Consider the following 18,836-nt stretch of genomic DNA (forward strand, 5'->3'; position numbering starts at 1 on the left):
CACTTAAGGAAATGTTCAACATTCTTAGCCACCAGGAAAATGCAAATCAAAACTACTTTGAGATTTCACCTGACATCTGTGAGCCATCTCTCCAACCCCAGAACTTCTATTTTTATCTGGGTAATGTTTCTCAGCCTTTCTTGAAAATGGTCGTGACCATGTGACTGAATTCTGGACAAGAAACCAGTGGAACCATTACAGGGGAGTATAGAATATATTAACAGTGCCTCCCACAGATCGTCGTTCCTTGTGCTTCCCTCCTTGGTCTCCAGTTCTTATCAGCTCTGACCTCTGGCTGTGAATTATATCACAATTGGCTGGAAGCTTTGCCCTTTGCCAATGAGCGCTTACCTGCTTCTCCGTCACGAGTGGGGAGTATCTGCTCCTCTAACACCTTCTGATGAAAAGCAAGCCCAAATACCCAGGTAAGCACCAAGGAGCCACCAGTCTATTGAGCATCACTGAAACTGACCAGTTTCGCAGTCTGCCTTGGCTGTCTTGTCATACCTCTGTGAAACTGGAATCCCACTCAACCTCAGCAACCTTGTGGGGCCTCACTGTCTCCTGGCTGGCTTTCTTTCCAGGTTCTCAATATGGTATGTCTTCCTTCAAAACACATCTCTGTTTACAATATAGTCCCTAAAATACCCCCAACTAGGAACTGTGCACCCTTGTCTCTCCAAATCAGATCTCCCTTGGCTACTGTCCCCCACATAAAACTTGGCCGCATGGCGCCTGTTCAATCCTCAAGCTGTTATACCTTCCGAACAGTAAGACTCTACATTATACTGTTCTTAGATGCCACTCAACAGTATAACAGGACTATACTGTTGTCCGTACAGCCCTGGCCAGTTCGTCACATACCTATCTTGGCTCAAAATACCTGCTTTCCTAGTGTTGTCATCCAGAAAGTCATTCTGTGATAGAAAGAAAAAGAACTAGGGACAGAAAGCCTTTCATGAAAATCAGAATTGACCCTTGGAATCCAGTTTAAGTACACTAGTTCTTATATACACTGAAGTAATTTAATTTGTTTTTGATTGATCAAATAGAAAGGGGCTGTACAACGTCAACTAATTTCATTAGTGTCAATAAAGAACAAGTTTTAAATGTGACTTCCCAGGGATGGCTCACAAGGAAAACTAATCCAGTGAAGAGGAAAGTAGGAGAGTTTGCTACAATTTCATGGTCCACGATTACATTAGAGAGTGGAAATCCAATGGAGAGGTAAATTGTTCTTTGTCTTCAAGTTTGCTACTGGAATTAAAGACACATTAGTAATCTGGACTTCCTAAGAACACAGGGTGCAACTGCATTTGGGCCATTCATGCTGTCACTTGATGACCCTTCCAGGACTCTGTAGAGAGAAAGGAAATGTGAAATTGCCTAGGAACACAAGAGTTTCTTGTGGATATTAAGTTAAAATCATTATTAATTCTGAAAGCAGAGAGAGAAGAGTAAGCAACAGGAAAAAAGGAGGATAGATTCCTTTCGTGCTGATCCAATATGCACCCTGCCTTACGGGGAGTCCTCCTCTTCCTTATTCTTCTGTAGAGTTAGACATCAATGCTTTGTGCCTTTTAAACTTGGGGTGTGCCTCGAATGCATTGGATACTGGTTTTAACTTGTCTGGCTCCCAACAAAGTTTCTTAGAGTGAGAGCCTACGTGCTTTGAAGAAATAAAGTAATTAATTCTATCCCATAAATGCGTACAAGAGCAGTCTCCATTTCCAATGGAATGACACAGAAGAAGCTGGTTATGGTGATGTTAAAATGTTTCTTTTGATCTTTTCTTCAAGACAAAAATATAGCAGGTCGAATCATCTGCCCATGATTTAGAAGCATGTTATTTTAGGAATATGATTCATGGGGGAAAAGACCACACTCATATAAAATGTCAGTGTTGTAAAGTTCAGTGGTATTTTGAATATTCCTTCTTTCTACTTGAAATCTGTATCTTGAAATCAATTCATATTATTTGGGATTCTCCAGAGAACAGTTAATGGAATGTATACATCATCTCTCTATCTCCTATCATTTATTATCTATCCATCAACCATTATCTATCATCTGTATATCTACCTATCATCTACTGTTTGTCTATCAGTTAGCCAAAGAAATTTATTATAAGGAACTGGCTTACGTGATTGTTGAGACTGATAAGTACAAGTCTATATATAGTATGAACTAGTCAGCAAAGAGAATGGTGATAAGGTAAAGTCCAAAGGCAGGCTACTGGAGAATTTCCTTTTCCTGTTGCAAGGTCTTTCTCTTCTGTTTGAGCCTCACATTTATTGGACAAGGCTTATCCACATTATACAGTGGATAATTTAAATACCAATTAAAATATTAAAATTCTACCTAAAAGAACCACTGAAGCAACACTCAGATTCCTGTCAGACCATTAACAAAATTATCTGCGCCAGCATTCATTCATGTGGCAAGGTCTCTATAGGCTGTTTATTGTCTATTATTCTGCTTGGTAATGTCTGAAGGAAAAAATGAAGCTGGATACTGCTAGTTTTGTGTATGTACCTGGCATGGACTCTGATTTCAGGGATATCTGAATTCTGAGCTCTGCTACAGTAGACTAGTATCTCTGTGACATTGAACAAGCTATCTGAAGTGTATGTTTTCACTTTTTCATTTGTATTTTAGGAATAATGGTACCTGCTTATAAAATCATGAGGATTAAATACATGCATAATGTTTAGATCAGTGTGGGGCACACAGGAGAAGATTTTACAACTTTACTTCTATGATAAAAATGCCAGCATCAGAGGGGTATGTTTTAATAGCAGAAACACACACATGTGTAACTGTTTGTATGCATGTCTCTCTGTCTGTATGTTTTAAAGAAACAAATGTGAGAAGTAATTGATATTCTACTGAAGAGTTGAGGGAGCCAGACAAATTCCACGAAGCAGAAACTACTCTCTGGTGTAGAGAAATAAGGAGATATTAAATATTTTGAAGTTGTTTTTCAGAAGTATAATTTCCCCCCTCCCCTCTCTTTCTCTGAAATTTTATTATTGAAGAAAAACTGTGTATTAATTACTAATAACTTTTCTATTGTTGTGATAAAACAACTTAGGGAAGAAAGAGTTTGTTCTTATGGTTCTGGAAGGGTAAGAATCCACCGTGGCGGGAGACACCGCAGCAGCAGGCAGTGGGGTGGCTGGGGCAAGTGAAGCAGAGAGAAGAAAACTGGAAGTAGTCAGGGCCAGCCCTACACACCAGTATAGCTTCATATACGTCCCCAATGTTTAGGTTTTGTTGACTAGGTGTCCACGAAGTCATTAAATGTGGTCCTCGAGTCACTGAACTCTTTTTCTATGAACTGAAATCTGCATAAAAGGAAAACACTACAAATTGCTTGACTAGGGGGAAAAATCTGAGAAACCATGCTGGGCATGGAGGCACAAGCCTGTAATCCCAGCGCTGGAAAGGCTGAGGCAGGAGCACTGTGTGAAAGCAAGGCTATCCTGTTTACACAGTTAAGTTTTAGGGCAGAGGACTAGAGTGTGATTCTGGCTTCATAAACAATCTGCCAGCAGTTTCTACTTATTTATCCTGAGCAATGTACTGATTAAACACTGTTCCCGACTAATTGGAGTGCAGCTCAGCACATCCCAGTGACGGATGGGGATTTTAAAGAACAAATTTTACCCTCCTATAGATTTGACTTCTAGGGAATTTTAAAATGTTAAAGATTTATCTTTTAAAAGTCCTCATTAGTGTGTGAGTGCACCACTTGCAGGGAAGTACTCAGAGGGTCAGAAGAATGCATCGGACCCCATGGAGCTAGAATCACAGGCAGTTGTGAGCCAAGCTACCAGCATGGGTGCTGGAATTTGAACTTGGGTCCTCAGAAAGAACAGCAAGTGCTCTTAACCATTGAGCTATCTCTCCAGCCCCAACTTCTAGGAAATTTAATCAATTGTTTCCCCAATATATAATGGGCTTTTCATCTTTTAATTGGCATCTTAGTGCCCAATTCAGTAATACCTATGCTAATGAAATATCAGTAAAAATATAGAATTAACATTTTTGTTTTTTACATTTTAATATAATGTTTGTGTGGTGATATATTTCTTGCCTGGGGACCAGAGGACAAAGCCAGCCACTATATTAAACATAGATGTCAGGCAGTGGTGGCACACACCTTTATTCCCAGCTCTAGGAAAGAAGGAAGATGGCAGGGCACACAAAGGGATATAAGGCATGAGTAAACAGGAAGCTGCTCTCTTGAGGCTGAGGATTTCATAGAGGTAAGAATGTGGCCTCTGTGTGTTTACTTGGGACCAAGGGGCTGAGGACACAGGAAAACTTCCAACTACACCTGTAAGTCTCGGGATCACTGCAGAAGAGAGAAATAAAGTAGGAGCTGGAAGATATGGAGAAGGGCTGCGAAATGCTATTGTGCTGGTTAATTTTTGTCAAGTTGATACAAACTAGAGTCACATGGGATGAGAGAACGTAACTGAGAAAATACTTCCATCAGATAGACCAATAGGCATATATGTGTGCATTTTCTGGATTGTTGATTGATGTGGGAGGGCCCAGTCCTCTGTTGGTGTCATTCCTGGGAAGAGGGGCCTGGAACACACAGGAAAGGTAGTTGAACATGAGCCTGAGAGCAAATAGGAAGCAGATTAGCTCCATGGTTTCTGCTTCTGCTCCTGTTTGAGTTCCTACTTTGACTTCTCTGAATGATCAACTGTGATCAAGACAAGTATGCCAAATAAATTCTTTCCTCCCCAAGTTGTTTTTGGCCAGGGCTTCATCACAGAAATAGAAAGAGAAGTAGAACAGCTGTCTTCTGGGGATGGTACAACCAATATAGTCATGATTCCGCAGCAGCTGTGGCTGTCTGCAAGGGGCCTGCATAAGACTGTGCATGTCAAGCATGGTCAGGCCCTGCCCCTGCTCTCACTGCTGAACTACTGGTTAATGATGAACTCTGGAGGAGGAGCAGTCATTGACTTCAGTTGTGTGCCCACTGCTGAACCCACTAGGCTCCAGTGGATAGTTTTAAACTCAGTGGTCCTGGCTAAACTCAGTGGGCCTCAAAACAAAAGGAAAAGATGGGGATATGGGACTGAAATGTGTGGAGAAACCAGGACAGGAAGAAGATCAGAATGGCGGGGAGCAGCAGTCATCTAGTCATACATATGAAATTGTGAAAGAACACATTATATAAAGGTTGTTTTTAAAGAGGACTTACCATTAAAAACTAGAATGTAGGCTAAAGAAACACCTCTGCGGAAGTAGGGGTGAGGGTGGGGACAGGGTGCATAAGCTTTCCTTTGGGATGTCAAGATAAAACTCAACACTGAGATAGATGCTCAAAGCGATTTTAAAGAAACAAAAATGGCCTGGCATTATTTTAGGAAGAGTGGTAAAGAGATATGGCCGGCCACAAAAATATAGGCAAAAAACTCAAAGCCCTACTGATTGGTATACTGAAGAAAATGAATAAATACAGGTTTTCAAGTCCTGGTCTGTATGGAGAGGTTTGGTACCGTAACACGTTAGCACACACAGAAGACTCGGTACATGTCGTCTTTGCCTCTCTGCTTCAGGACATTGTCTGAAAGCCTGATGACTTGTGGGGTTTTCCTCAGTGACAATGATTTTTAGCTCTAGCACCGAAGTCTCCCTTAAACTCAAACCATCCCAGCACAGTCCTCAGCTCACACGTTCTTCTCATCCCCCCTGAGCAGTAAGGAATCAATTTGCTATCTGCTTGTCATCCAGGGCCACAGAGGATCCAGGCATCACACTTCGATTTGAAAGATGCTAACACACACACACACACACACACACACACACACACACACACACACACACACACCCTTACTTCTCACTGATAAACTGTTGCAAAAGCCAGATATTCAGCCTAAGCCCTTGAACAAATAGCTGCTCTTCCTGTTTCCCGGACAGAAGTCTCTTTGAACTGGTCCTTCATAATTCCCGACATCCAACTCCTCCTACTCGCAATCTTGGGGGGAATCTGTGATTCACTTTTCCTTCTTCCTCTCATTTTCTCCCTTCATGGCCTTCCCAAACTAGCTACAGTCTTAACTCATCATTTTGTTTTCTTTTAGTCAAGTGCCTCTCTAACAACATTTTTCTTATAAATTAATATTTAGAGTCACTGTAAAGAAGGAAATGCTTATAATTATGACAGAAGTAAAAGAAATCATAGGATCTTTAGACTTCATGATCCAGGGCTCTCTCTAATCTCCAGACCAATCTTTATGATCTATAGTCATAAATGACGGTTGTATACTCTCCTTTATTCTGTCTATTCAGGAAGGCTGAAGGTTACTTATAAAATGTGACTAGTACAACAGACCACAAACCAAGGCAATCATCAAATGGAGACCAAGGGTAGACAAAATAATAAACTGAGGTAAAAAATTACAAGTGTCCCCCTTGGGATCTGAGCAGTAGCTGTAGTTACAAGCCACCAAAACAGTGACGGCAGGAAGCACACTGACTTACAAAACTCAAAATACCCACAAGATTACAAAAGAAATGAGTTGCTCAAGTAGTGGTATATAGCTATTTGTGTCATCGATGAATTTCTCCAGGTACCTGGTATGAGAACCCAGTTGATGAACAGGCGGCAGCAGCCGCCCCCAGATGGACACACAGTCATGAGATCCTCAAGCCACTTTTTACAGTTCCTGTACTTAAGGCTGCGTGACTGCACTGCAGGTCTCTGACAGTAACCAGAAGGCCACAGAAGCAGCAAAGAGTGCATTTTCAGAGAGCTCCTAAAGCCTAAAGGGAAAACCTAGATCTTGAAAAGGGGGGCATCCCGTTCAGGAAATCCTCCATCAGCATCCCTTCTTTCAACTGAGCATTTAAGTTTAGCAAAGCAGAGCTGTGCTGTCAACTTACAGCACATTCATTTGCTCCGGTAGACAAACTACAGATAGAGTAATGTTTTGTAAAATTAAAGGAAACTGAAAATATTTGTGGATTTATCCAAGGTATTTTTTCCTTAGAAAACTAGCAATTACTAGAAAAACTCTACCTAATGCAGTCATTTTAACCAGAGAAAAACAGACACCCCCAAAAAACCTCAAACTGTGTCAGCTGAAGCAAGGAAAGTGCAATGACAAGATGTTGCAATGTCTTTGGAAGGCTGTTTGGTTGGGTCGGCTGCGCAGTGCTGGAAGTTGGTTAAGTGCTGGAGGCAGCCCTAACCCTAACAGTTTTACAGGTATTGTTGCAACTTGGTTTAACTCCACTGAAACTGTTGTTCACAATTCATAGTTCCTTCTCCAAGCAAACATACATAAACCAAGGTCCCTGGGCCTGCTTTCATGTTTTGTGTTTGTTTTAATAAATCATAGGAAGCCACGGCCAGTGGGTCCAAAATCAGTATCCAGTTATTAAAGGACAATTTAACCTCAGGAAGAAATGAGCTGCGAATATATTTATGTTTTCCTGTTTCATTGCCTTTCGAGAGATCATTTTCATGAATTCTAAGTCTACGGTGGCTTTGAATTTCAGCTAGGTGTTTGTACAAATAATCCAAAAAGATGAAACTGAGTTCATATCACATAGCTCACTGCAGATATCTGAGGACTTTTCAGGGTGTCGTATGACAAGGCTTTTCTTGGGAAGATGCAGCAACACCGCACATCTACTCACCCCAGATAGGGAGGCCACTACAGGCCACAGTACCATGGAAGTCCAATCTGGTGAAGCAGTGAGTTGTACTGGGGTTACTTACAGGAATATGGATGAAAGAATACTTACAGAAGCAGAAATAACTCAAAGTCAGCTGCATCACCAAAGCCCACCCCAGTATGTTATACAAACATAATGGGCTGTAATAACCCTGTCTCAAACAAGGTAGAAAGGCAAGGACACACCTGAGATGTCCATGTGAGCCACCTCACCCTCCAGAAATGGAAAACAGGAAGTCTTGTTCTGTAAGTAGTTTTCTCTGACATTGTCCTGGAAGAGGTGTCTGGCTGATTACAGCCACATCACGTTCACACATGGCACCTTCTCTCTGGCCGTTAGGGATGGGGCTCTGTACATGTGACATGGAGGATTTGAGAACTCACATCTAGAGGTCAGAGGACAGCTCTCCAGTGTGATGAAACTGAGAAGTGAAAGACTTGTATGACTTTAAGACACTGAGGAAAGAAGATGAAGAAGATGACAGAAGATGAAAATATTCTCCCATGCTCAAGAATTGGTAGGATTAATAGAGTAAAAATGAACAGCCTATAAGATACAATTTTGATTCTACCCTTTTTCAGCCTGATAAAGTTTGTAAAGCTTCTGATATTACTAGGAAAACAGTCTCACAGAAAACTTCCTGATCCTTTGGTTTTTACACTCTTCTCCCTCTCTTCTGCAATGTTCCCTGAGCCTTACCCATAAAGCCTCCACAGGACTGCCCACATGTTAGCTGAACTAGGATAACACCCATGTACACGAGAAACTGAGTGGGGAAAAGTCCCTGAGGGCCGAACTCTAAACAAAGAAACACAGGCAACTGAGGAAAGCTGGGAGGGGTAATCGTGGGCATCCCCAGGGAAGAACACACCAATTGGTTGTCCTGTACCAAACAGTCATTTCTGAAAACAAACATACAAGTAACATTATCCTGATTTAACAGTTAATATTTAAAATATATACATATAAACAAAAATATTTGAGAGCTGGTAGTAATATTTTTGTATTTTATTTTATTAATTTTATACAAAAGTACTGTTTTCATCATTTCCTCCCCACCATCTCCCCCTCTAGGACACACACACAAAGTTGGATGGATTGCTATTTACATAATAACTTAAATTCTAATTGTGTTGAAGATTCTGTTACTTATGACTCAAAAAAGCTAATTTCCCTATCTCTAAAATTAGGTTAAAAACTTACCAAATGAAATGTTCTATGCAAAGTGCTTAACAATGGACCTCACACTTCAGAAAAGGTCTAATCACTGGAAGAACTATATGCCAGTCCATGGTGTGACTGAGTGCAGATGATGATGATGATGATGATGATGATGATGATGATGATGATGATGTTGCTGCTGCTGCTGCTGCTGATGGTGATGGTGATGATGATGATGAAGTTGGTGATGTTTTTGATGATGATAATTTTGATAATAATTCTGATAATCATGATGACAATGACCATCATGATCTAACAATTCGAGGCTCACCTTCTGAGAACATCTCTGAATTATCTGAGGATTTCAAAGCCCTGTTTATTCAGCAGCATTTCCTGCTGCTGGAAACAGTAGCTGGACCCTCCCTGCTGTTGGAGACACTGGCTCTCCAATCCCTGTTGGTGGTGAAAGTGGCTTTATCAGAAGGGTCAGGTTTCTCTCCCTGGAAACAGAACATTAAGAACTCTTTGTGTTTATATCTCTGCAGCCATGTGCTCCTTGTTCAACCTCTGAGCTGTCTGCTTTGTAATTTCAGATTCCCGGGCTGTATCAATTCCATTTACCTTTATGCTTGTGTGATCACCATGCACTGACTTTCAAAGGGATAAAAAGTATCTGGCAAAAGTGTTATCGATGAGTATCTCAGGGTAAATTCTGTGAAATAATTAGTGGTGATCTTTCAAAAACTATTAAATTACACCTACTTGATGAAGTTGTAAGGAGGCTGGAGATACTAACAAAACAAATAAGTACTCGTGTTAACTATTTGAAACTTTGAGCTCAGAGACTGGAAATACTTCCCTTATGAACTCATTCAAGCATAAAATATAAGATTGTCTTCAGTTAGGAATACCAAGATATTACTTTTGCTTCAGTTAAGAATACCAAAATATTACTTTTGCAAACAGTGTTGTCAGAGCTACTAAACTAAGTATGAAACTTGAAGGAATTACAGATAAATACAGTTTGAGAAATCCATTCATGTGATGGGAGTTCAGAAGAAAAGACTAATAAAGTGGTTCCAGTGGCTCTGCCACATAACTGCACATCCTGAGTAACTGAGGGAGAGGAGGAGACTGCTGGACGGCATCCTCCAAAGACTATGGAGAATCATGAAACAGACACACTGGAGTCAAAGCAATCAAGTTATTGGATGACATTTAATATAACAGTAAAGAATATGCAATATACAGCATAAAATATAGCAAGTGAAACTATTTGTAGCAAATATGATAAAATAGAAGAACAGAAGGAATGTCATATAATAAGGTTTTCTAAACTATGGGTAAGTGTGAGGTAGAAGAAAACCCTCAAATAAAATGAGTTGGAACCTGAGAAGTTCTTACTCATGGCTCAAATTCATACTCTAAAAATATCACTTTGGGTTTCTCTATTGGTTGATGGTGGCATGTTCAATATCATTTAAAGGAATTCTCATTTCTGGACAAAACCAGAAGATTCAAACAAATTCTGTTAAATGTTGTAAGTGGTTTCCAAAACTAGTTTTCAGTAGAATAATATAGAAAGTGAAGGATGTAGCCCAATGGAGTTCTGGAGACTCATGTCTCCAGTTACTGAGAAAATCATGGGCAGAAAGATAGCTTGGCCGATCCAGATGCTGACTCAATCATCATCCTCCAGTTTTTGGTTCTGTAGAACACTATGACCTTCGATGGTACTGGATTCAGAAGTTGTTCCATTGCTCACTGCTAAATGAAACATAAAATGTCATCTTGATACAAAGATTGTTAGATTATAGAGTCACATCAATTCAAATAAAATTAGTTTTTCTGTGTATTTCCTCAAATCAATGAGACAAATACCATCAAGCCAAGAAAATCAACTATGAATCTCATCTCAACTCTACACAGTGAATTACTTGTGTTAACAATCTACCTGATTTTGAATGGCTGTAACTGTTGATTGTGGTAAATTTTAGCCTCTTGATCATTCTTCACATATCTATTGTAGTGATTCTGTGTCATTTAATATTTACACCAATGCTAAGTATTTGATAAGATTGATCTCTGTTATGAAATCAAGCCAAGAATATTGTTTATGCACAAGGATAGCACAGTTCATAGACAGCAGTCCTGAGGGATTTATCTTCCAGAATGTTTGATGAATTTTAAATCAAGTTATTGTAAATGATGTTTTCAAAACTAAACTAGCTTAACATGCACATATCCACTTTTCTCACTAAATAGCCAAGAATAGTTAGGTTTAACTAGTTCAGGAAATACTACCATGAACTTTCATATTCATGGTTCAGTAAAGGTTAACTCATTTCAATGTTTCCTGATCTATAAAAGGTCAAGCATGAGTTGAAGCACTAAGGATAGAAAAATGAGAAAAATGGAAAAATCTCACATCTCCTGTACCTTTAATGGGCTATGAGTGCACAGGACTGCCTTAGTAGTCACTGGTCTTCACTTTCTCCCCCATTGTGTGGTCTCAACTTTCTGGCATTGAGAGCAAGTCACACTTGGCAATCTCTGAGGTCAAAGAGGGATCAAGGGGTACGTTTACATGATGTTACTATCGTTGCCTACACTCAGGCATTATCTTTCCCCTTGATATCTAGGGCCAATGCTCCAGAGTCTACTGAGTGGTGAACTCAGAACAAGGCTCAGTTAAAATAAACCAATAGTATTTGCCCTAGAGCTATTGCTTATAGACAGCTCCATGGCAAGTTCAATGTGGTAGACTCTTCATGAGTAGGTTAGGCTAATTCTTGATTATCTGACACAGGATTAGGTTGGCAATGTTTGATAAATGTGAAAGTACTTATTTTTTGGTAGAGATGGAAACAATTTCATGTCTGTACTTGGCAACGTCCAACTCTCTGTGAACCTATTACAGGTCATTGGTGGACTATCCACTGTGTTATAATTGAAGGATATATTTGTAAATCACTTTTCCCTCTATTGCTACTTGTTTTGTTTTTCCTCACATGGTGTGGTCAGAGGTGAAATCAGTGGAGTCCTTTGCAATGGCAAACCAAAGCGCACCTAACATATGGGGAAGTTAACTTCTAACAGAAAACTCTTCAACTGTGTCTTTGTGATAAATCCTTCAGCTTGTCAGACTTTTATCTACCAGGCCTCTTATCCTTAGGTCATTGTGTGAAAGAAACTATCATCATCAGTTTATCTCAGGGAAGGAAAGTACTTATGCATCTCTAGAGGGATGCTGAGTGGGGAGGATGCTAAACTTTCTTTACCTTTAAGACAGATGCAACAACAAGGACAGATTCCTCAGTCAAGTTGACTTCCTCCCCATTATCAAGCTTTTCTTTAAGGGTTTGGAAGGATTTGTTGGCTATTGTTCTGAAGATCTTCTCCGTATGTAGTCCCTTTTCCTCAATAATAGAGAGCATGCCCTGTGTGAGGTAAAGAAAAGCTTCTGTTATTATAGATCCACGCTTTTGAAGCACCAGTGTGTCTCTTACTGAGAACCAGAGCAAGGGCAGGTGTGGGTGCAGAGCTACACCTGGGAGGAAGGAAGATTTTGAATTTTTTCTTTCATTTTTTGTTTCTTTTTATAGCTTCTAGATATATCTTCTCCCCTAATTACTTTTCCTAATTTGAAACAGTGGAATTTGTTGGAATCAGTTATTCCTCGGCACTGACTCACACTTCTGTCCCCAAGCGTTTTGGTGAATGGTCCCCTCTTACTCTTGCCTTCTCTTCTATGAACATCTTTCCCATGCCTGCCTTTCTCAGTTACTATTGGTATATTTCCCTTCCAGTGTCCCAGCCGTTATTATTACTTCCTGTCTGTCCTGGGCCCTGTAATGAGTTTTAAAATCTGTGTTTTTAAGAAAGCTTTATCTTGTTATACTTCCTTTGACAGAGACTTTCATTTCCTTTGTCTGTGACTCTTCTTTTTCAACTATTAATGTCATAAGGTGCTGTCACAGCCAAGGACCCAAGGGAATATCAATTTGTCTTCCATGTTTTCAGTATGTACAAATAACTACCATACATAACCTTTACTGAATATTTTCTCTATTTTCAAATTTGGGATGATCATAATCATGGTTACCAGAAAATTTTGTAAAATACACAAGACATGGACAGTAATTATCGTGTCTCTGACACGACAAACTTGTTCATATGCAGCATAAATTCCTGAAACTGAGTATAGAGCTAAAATGGATGCCGCATACTTAATGTTTATTTTCAATGGCAATTTAGTAACATTTAAAATAGCTCGTGTCATATTGGGTGGCTTGTAAATACATTCTACTAGAATGAAAGGGTTAATATATAGCACAGAACAATGCTTATACATAATTCCTTTACAATACAAAAGAAAACACCCTAAATATTTTGAATTATAAAATGGAATAATCTCAGTGGCAATGATACTAAGGAAGACCCCAGAGTAAAACAGAGTCATGAAAGAAGCTGGAAGAGTTGAGGTTTGGGGACTCAGAGGGTCTCACCCATAAACCTATTTCCTCCAATAAGCTGGTGGGTTTGGGTCTTTATGGAAAATAATGGAAGACGTAGAAACACTGTAGGTTTTTGTTTTGTTTTGTTTTGTTTTTTCAGTTTTCTTGAATTACATGGCTCTAACTTCAGCAGGATTGATTTCTTTGAGGCAGTATTTTAAAAGGATCTCACTCTCATGGACAAGTTATCTAAACATTCATTAGTCTTACAATTCACCGAAGACAGAGGTTCCCAGAAATTATGTTGAACAGGAGAGCTGTAGACACCCAGAGTGAAACTCACCAGTACTGGAGTAGGCAGATTGCCATCCTCACACACACTCAGGAGAGACATCCCGAAGAGGTGTCTCTTGATGGGTGGTGATGGGTGTCAGGATTTACAATGAGTTGTTCCTCACTTGTTGGCGATTGGGTGTCAGAATTTCCAATAAGTTCCTTGTTTGGTGCTGGCGGGGTGTCAGCATTTCCAGTGGGGTGTTCCTCATTTGGCGCTGGTGGAATTAAGCACATGTTGTCTTGGCTGAGCCCCATGTAATCATTGATTTATTAAAGACATTTTGACATGTTCCTCAGAATCTAAAAAAAAGAAATCACTGTATGTTATAATTGGACTCACTTAACCCTTCCATAGCTTTTCATTTTATAGCTTACATACCTTCTGCATCACCATAATACATAGACAAGAACCAATAATATAACATTTATAATAATAAGACTGCATCCCGAGGGACGATATCTAGTTGTATATGGCCCATACTTGTAGGTATAATCAGTAGTTTCTGGTGTTTGTCTTGAAAGCTATGCATATAGATCATATTGATCAGCAATCAGAATCAAGCAGTGATGTAGTATACAGTCTGAGTACTCCTGTGTAAATTCTTGATGGGACAGTCAAGGGCAATAATCGGGACTATCGGGGGTACAGCCCCTCAATAGCCCTCTTCCAGGGTCCAGGAAGAATCTACAAATAGCTGATAATCTAATCGTTGACAATATTAAAGGAATCTATACACATGAAACTCTTTAGTCCATATGCTTCATTTTTCTGAGTTAGTTCTCTCTCTACATAGCTTCTTTTCTGTTCTTATACTTAGCTCCTCTCTGTTCCTTCTCTTCTTGTCCTGTCATTGTCCTAGTTCCTACTAAGGTCTTTCCATCTCAACCTCATCTTCTTCTCTGTTCGTTCCTCTGTCCATCTTTCTCACTTCCTCCCCTGCTCTCAAGACCGGACTCAATCCACCTACACTCTGCAAAAACTCTGCCTTGTTGCTATCTCCTCAGGCCATGTCACTTTGCTAGGAATCTTGCCTCAATTGCTTCCCTCCACCTGGTATACAAAAAACCCCTTTGTCCTGAGTCAATCGCTCTGGAATGCCACTTGGCCTGTGAGAGGAAGGGGGGTGGGTGGGCTGAGCTTCATTTGCACAAGAAATAAAGCTATGCACCTAGCCTGTCTCCAAGGTGGTATCTCTGGAAGGGTGTTTATCTTAATTCAGGAGACCATTTGCCATTACAGCCTAGGATGCTTGAGAAGAAATTTAGGAAAAATACACTGTTGAAAGTCCTTGGGAAGTTATGAGTGCATATGAAATTAATATCAGAAGACAGCTGATATATTAAAAGTCAAATAACACCAAATATTCCTTGAGATTTGGCTTAATCCTCTCAAAGGCCCTTAGCTTCTTCCAGATATTAGCTTTTCCATAGTCAGCTGAATTCCTACTACATTCCTGTGGCTTGCAGTAAGGAAACTATAATTTAAGAGCAGTATCTGCACTTTATCTCATAACCTGCCTGAAGGAAAGAGGCAGGGATGAAGGGTTCACAACACGCCCCCACAGTCGTGTGTTTGCATATGCCTGGCGGACACTTCTGCCTAGCCAGTTTCAGTCAGGATAGCCATTTCTGGGTCAGGGCGTCTCTCATAACCAGGATGCCTGGCGGACCTGGATACTTCCGCCTAGCCAGTTCCAGGTCAAGATAGCCATTTCCGGGTCAAGGTGTCTCGCGTGACCAGGATCCGTGACGTTGCATAGCTACATAGGTGCACAACGTAGCCATGTGATCTACGCACATGTGTGGAGTAGTGACGTGACCTGTGCACGCCCAGCCTTTAAAATCCAGCACCATGTTCCCAGTTCCTTCTTCTCCATACAAATGTCTCTCCCATAGGCCTGCGCACTCTTATTAGCAGATTCTGTCATGTTTTGTGACATTTTCTTGCAGGGTAAAAGCACAACACAGCCACTGCCTGACTGTATTTCTCTGACAGTCTTTAGCTTTTCTCCCTTGAACTATGAAATCAAATCTGACAGCATAGCATAATTTTCCCCTATGGGTATATATGCTATATGAAGACTTCCAAAAGAACATGCATGGTGGTGCACACCTTTAATCCCAGGTTTCAGGAGGTAGGGCCAAAAGGATCTCTGTGGGTTTGTGACCACCCTGCTCTACAAAGCTAGTTAGTTCCAAGACAGTCAGGTCTGTTAAAGAGAGAAACCCTGACTGGCAAAATTGAGTGGCTATTCTGAGTATTATAAAAATCAGTCAGGAGTCAAGATATCAAGGTAAGTGACATTTCTCCACACATTCTTAACTAATGGTATACATGGCACTTCTAGAATTTACTTCTTACATAAATTCAGGACCACTGTGAAGAAGGAATAACAATTCACAGGCAGTGAAAACAGAAAAACACCTATAATGTATAGGTGAAGTTTCACTTCCAAATGGTTTTAATAGACTCCCAATCGCTGTGCTGTGGGATGTCTTTCTGTATGCTGTGAATATGTGTTGCTCTGATGGGTTGATAAATAAAGCTGTTTGGCCAATGATGAGGTAGAATAAGGTGAAGCAGTACATTTGAACTGGAGAGAGAAGAGGAGAAAAGGAGAGTGGGGCAGACACTGTGAGCCATCACCAGGAGAAGCGAGATGTGAAAGTAATGGTAAGCCACAATGGTACATGCCAATGTATAGGTCATTAGAAATGGGCTGAGTTAAGCTGTAAGAGCTAGCTAGCGAGAAACCTGAGCCATTAGGTCATACAGTTTGTAAATAATATAAGCTTCTGTGTGTTTGCTTGGGACATGGGTGGGAGAGATTCATCCAGGCTGTGGGGCCAGGCAGGACTGGAAAAGCTTCCAGCTACACAGCTGTTTGTTGTAAATGATGTTTTTGGGTGCTAAATGTGTCTAACTCAAAGGTTAAGGTAATAGATCATCTATAATAACCTATAGTTCCCTTACTGTGGAGAGGAGCAGTTGGACTTCTGGGCACTGCATCATTGCCTGTGGGGCTTGTCCTCCCACTGGGACAGGGGTTGTCTTCTTGTTCTTCTTCCTCTGTCTCAACACTGTTGGTGGTTGGAGTGTTCAGGGAATTGTAAGCCTTCTCCCCATCAGAGCAAAGCAATGAGCTCTCATAATGAGCTCTCATAAATGAGCTCTTCTCCAAATATTTTTGGATAATTCTCAATAAGGAATTTGACGAGAGAAACCTGTGACAAAACAAGGCAAACACAAAGGGTCTCTGTCATTTTGCATGGTTGTAAATCACATTTGATATATGAGCCTTGAGGCTAAAAGTATATAGTTCAAAATTCAGAGAAAAAGGCAGCTTCTACAAAATATGGGGGGGGTCCTGTTAGAAATATGAAAGAAGGTTTTTTTTTTTGAGGTCAGATAATAAAATGTGATCATCACAGTGCAATACAACATAAGAGGATGATTTCTAATGCTCCCAATGTGATGGCCATTATATACTGTTAACTTGAATAACTTTTGTTCCAATTGGAACAGACAAGGATGCTTACAGAAAGGTACAGTTAAGAAGGGAAGACTAACCCTCAATGTGGGCTCCATCCTATTGAAAGTTCCTACTGGGTGACTAAAAATGAAGGGACAGGCAAAGCCAACTGAGCAAGATCATTCATGTGTCTCTGATTGCTCAGTGTAAGGGCAATGTGCAACAGCTTGACAAACAGGTTCATTATTATAAGTAACTTTGTAACTCTGTAGCCTTGGTCCCAGGTTTGGGCACCAAAATATAAGTAACTTTGTTGCAATTCTGGGGGTTTGTTGAGGCTGCTAGGACAGCTGAAGGCTGGAGCTGCAAAGAGACAGTTCAGCCCTAGAGGCCAAGGTATCCCAGATACCTTGAGCTGCTTAGAACAGCTCTGGCCTGGAGGAGTCCCAGACTCCTTGAGCTGCTTAGGAGCCCAGGGCCAGGGTGCTACTTTCCTGTCTGTGATTGGTTGGTTCCACAGGTCAGTTAGCTAGGGACAGAGATGGCTGTGGTCTGAGCCTAACTGTGTTTCCTTCACTGGCCTTTCTTAGCTTTTGACACTAATTCCAAGGCCAGGGTACATTTCTTTCACTGATTCTGATTCTAGGGACCAGGAATGTTTATTTGGTACTGATTTCAGAGTCAAGGCATGTTTCCTTAGTTCTGGGTTTGGGGATAAAGTGTTCATTTATCTGGCTCAGGTCCCAAACCCAGGCTGTGTTTTTTTACCTGGTCCTGAGCTCCAGGGCCAGGGTGCTACTTTCCTGCTCTGTGATTGGTTGGTTTCACAGGTCAGTTGTCCAGGAGCAGAGATGACTCTGATCTGAGCCTGTGTTTCTTTCTGCCCTGATCTTCTCCATCTTTCCCTAGTTCTGGGCTCTAAGGTCAGGGTGGGTTTCTTTAGGCAGCCCCCTTTCCCTACAATTATATTGGGAAATATTTTATGTAAGGCCTATTTTCAGTGAATTGGGTAATTGTGGATCTGCAATGACATGTTGTTTGGAACCCTAGCTTTCTCTTCTGTTTGTTGATTCTACACAATATGAGAAAAGATGTCCTGAGTCGGTCTTCCTGTGTTATACTTCTTACAGGATCAAGAGCAATTGTTCAATCAATAGTTAATCAGAAACTCAAATACTTAGAGTCCAAATAACCATTTGGTCTTTATGCTGAATAAATTCTGGTATTTTATTATAGTATTTGAAATGTGTTTGCCATAGAAGAGTGTCTCTAATCCAACCATAATCAGCAACAAGAGGCCAAGGATATATTTAATCACACTAACCATGCCTCAGAACAACATATCTGATAAAACAATCCATATCGTCTTTGTGTAGTTGAGAAACCACCTTGAAAACAAGTAGAAATTCACACATTCCTCAGTGATGACATCAAGGGTTCAGTCTTGATTTTCTAACCCAGCACCTGCGTTTTCTTATCATTTCACAATGTTAGCTCTCAGTGGGTTAGTCAACATTCTAAATCGCAATTGACAAAGGACTGAGTTACTGAGCCCAAATAGCCATTTAAATTTTACTTACTCAAAATCCACAAATGATTCTTCCTCTCCAGATGAATGACAATCAAGGGTGCACTCATTTAAAAAACAAAAAACAAACAAACAAAAAAAAAACCAACAAAAATAAACCCCAGACTCTCA

The 18,836-nt window shown here is 40.4% G+C and overlaps 1 long non-coding RNA gene across 1 annotated transcript; it reads right to left on the minus strand.

The window, feature by feature from the left end:
• Nucleotides 1–10,138: 10,138 nt before the first annotated feature.
• On the minus strand, nt 10,139–13,902 carry LOC119088152. The gene is made up of 3 exons (XR_005091739.1): nt 13,672–13,902; nt 12,153–12,311; nt 10,139–10,638 (listed from the first exon to the last, which is right to left on the minus strand). It is a non-coding gene; the product is annotated as an uncharacterized LOC119088152 (long non-coding RNA).
• Nucleotides 13,903–18,836: the final 4,934 nt, after the last annotated feature.

Source organism: Peromyscus leucopus, chromosome 6 (genome assembly GCF_004664715.2).
Source record: "Peromyscus leucopus breed LL Stock chromosome 6, UCI_PerLeu_2.1, whole genome shotgun sequence".
Taxonomy (NCBI): domain Eukaryota; kingdom Metazoa; phylum Chordata; class Mammalia; order Rodentia; family Cricetidae; genus Peromyscus; species Peromyscus leucopus.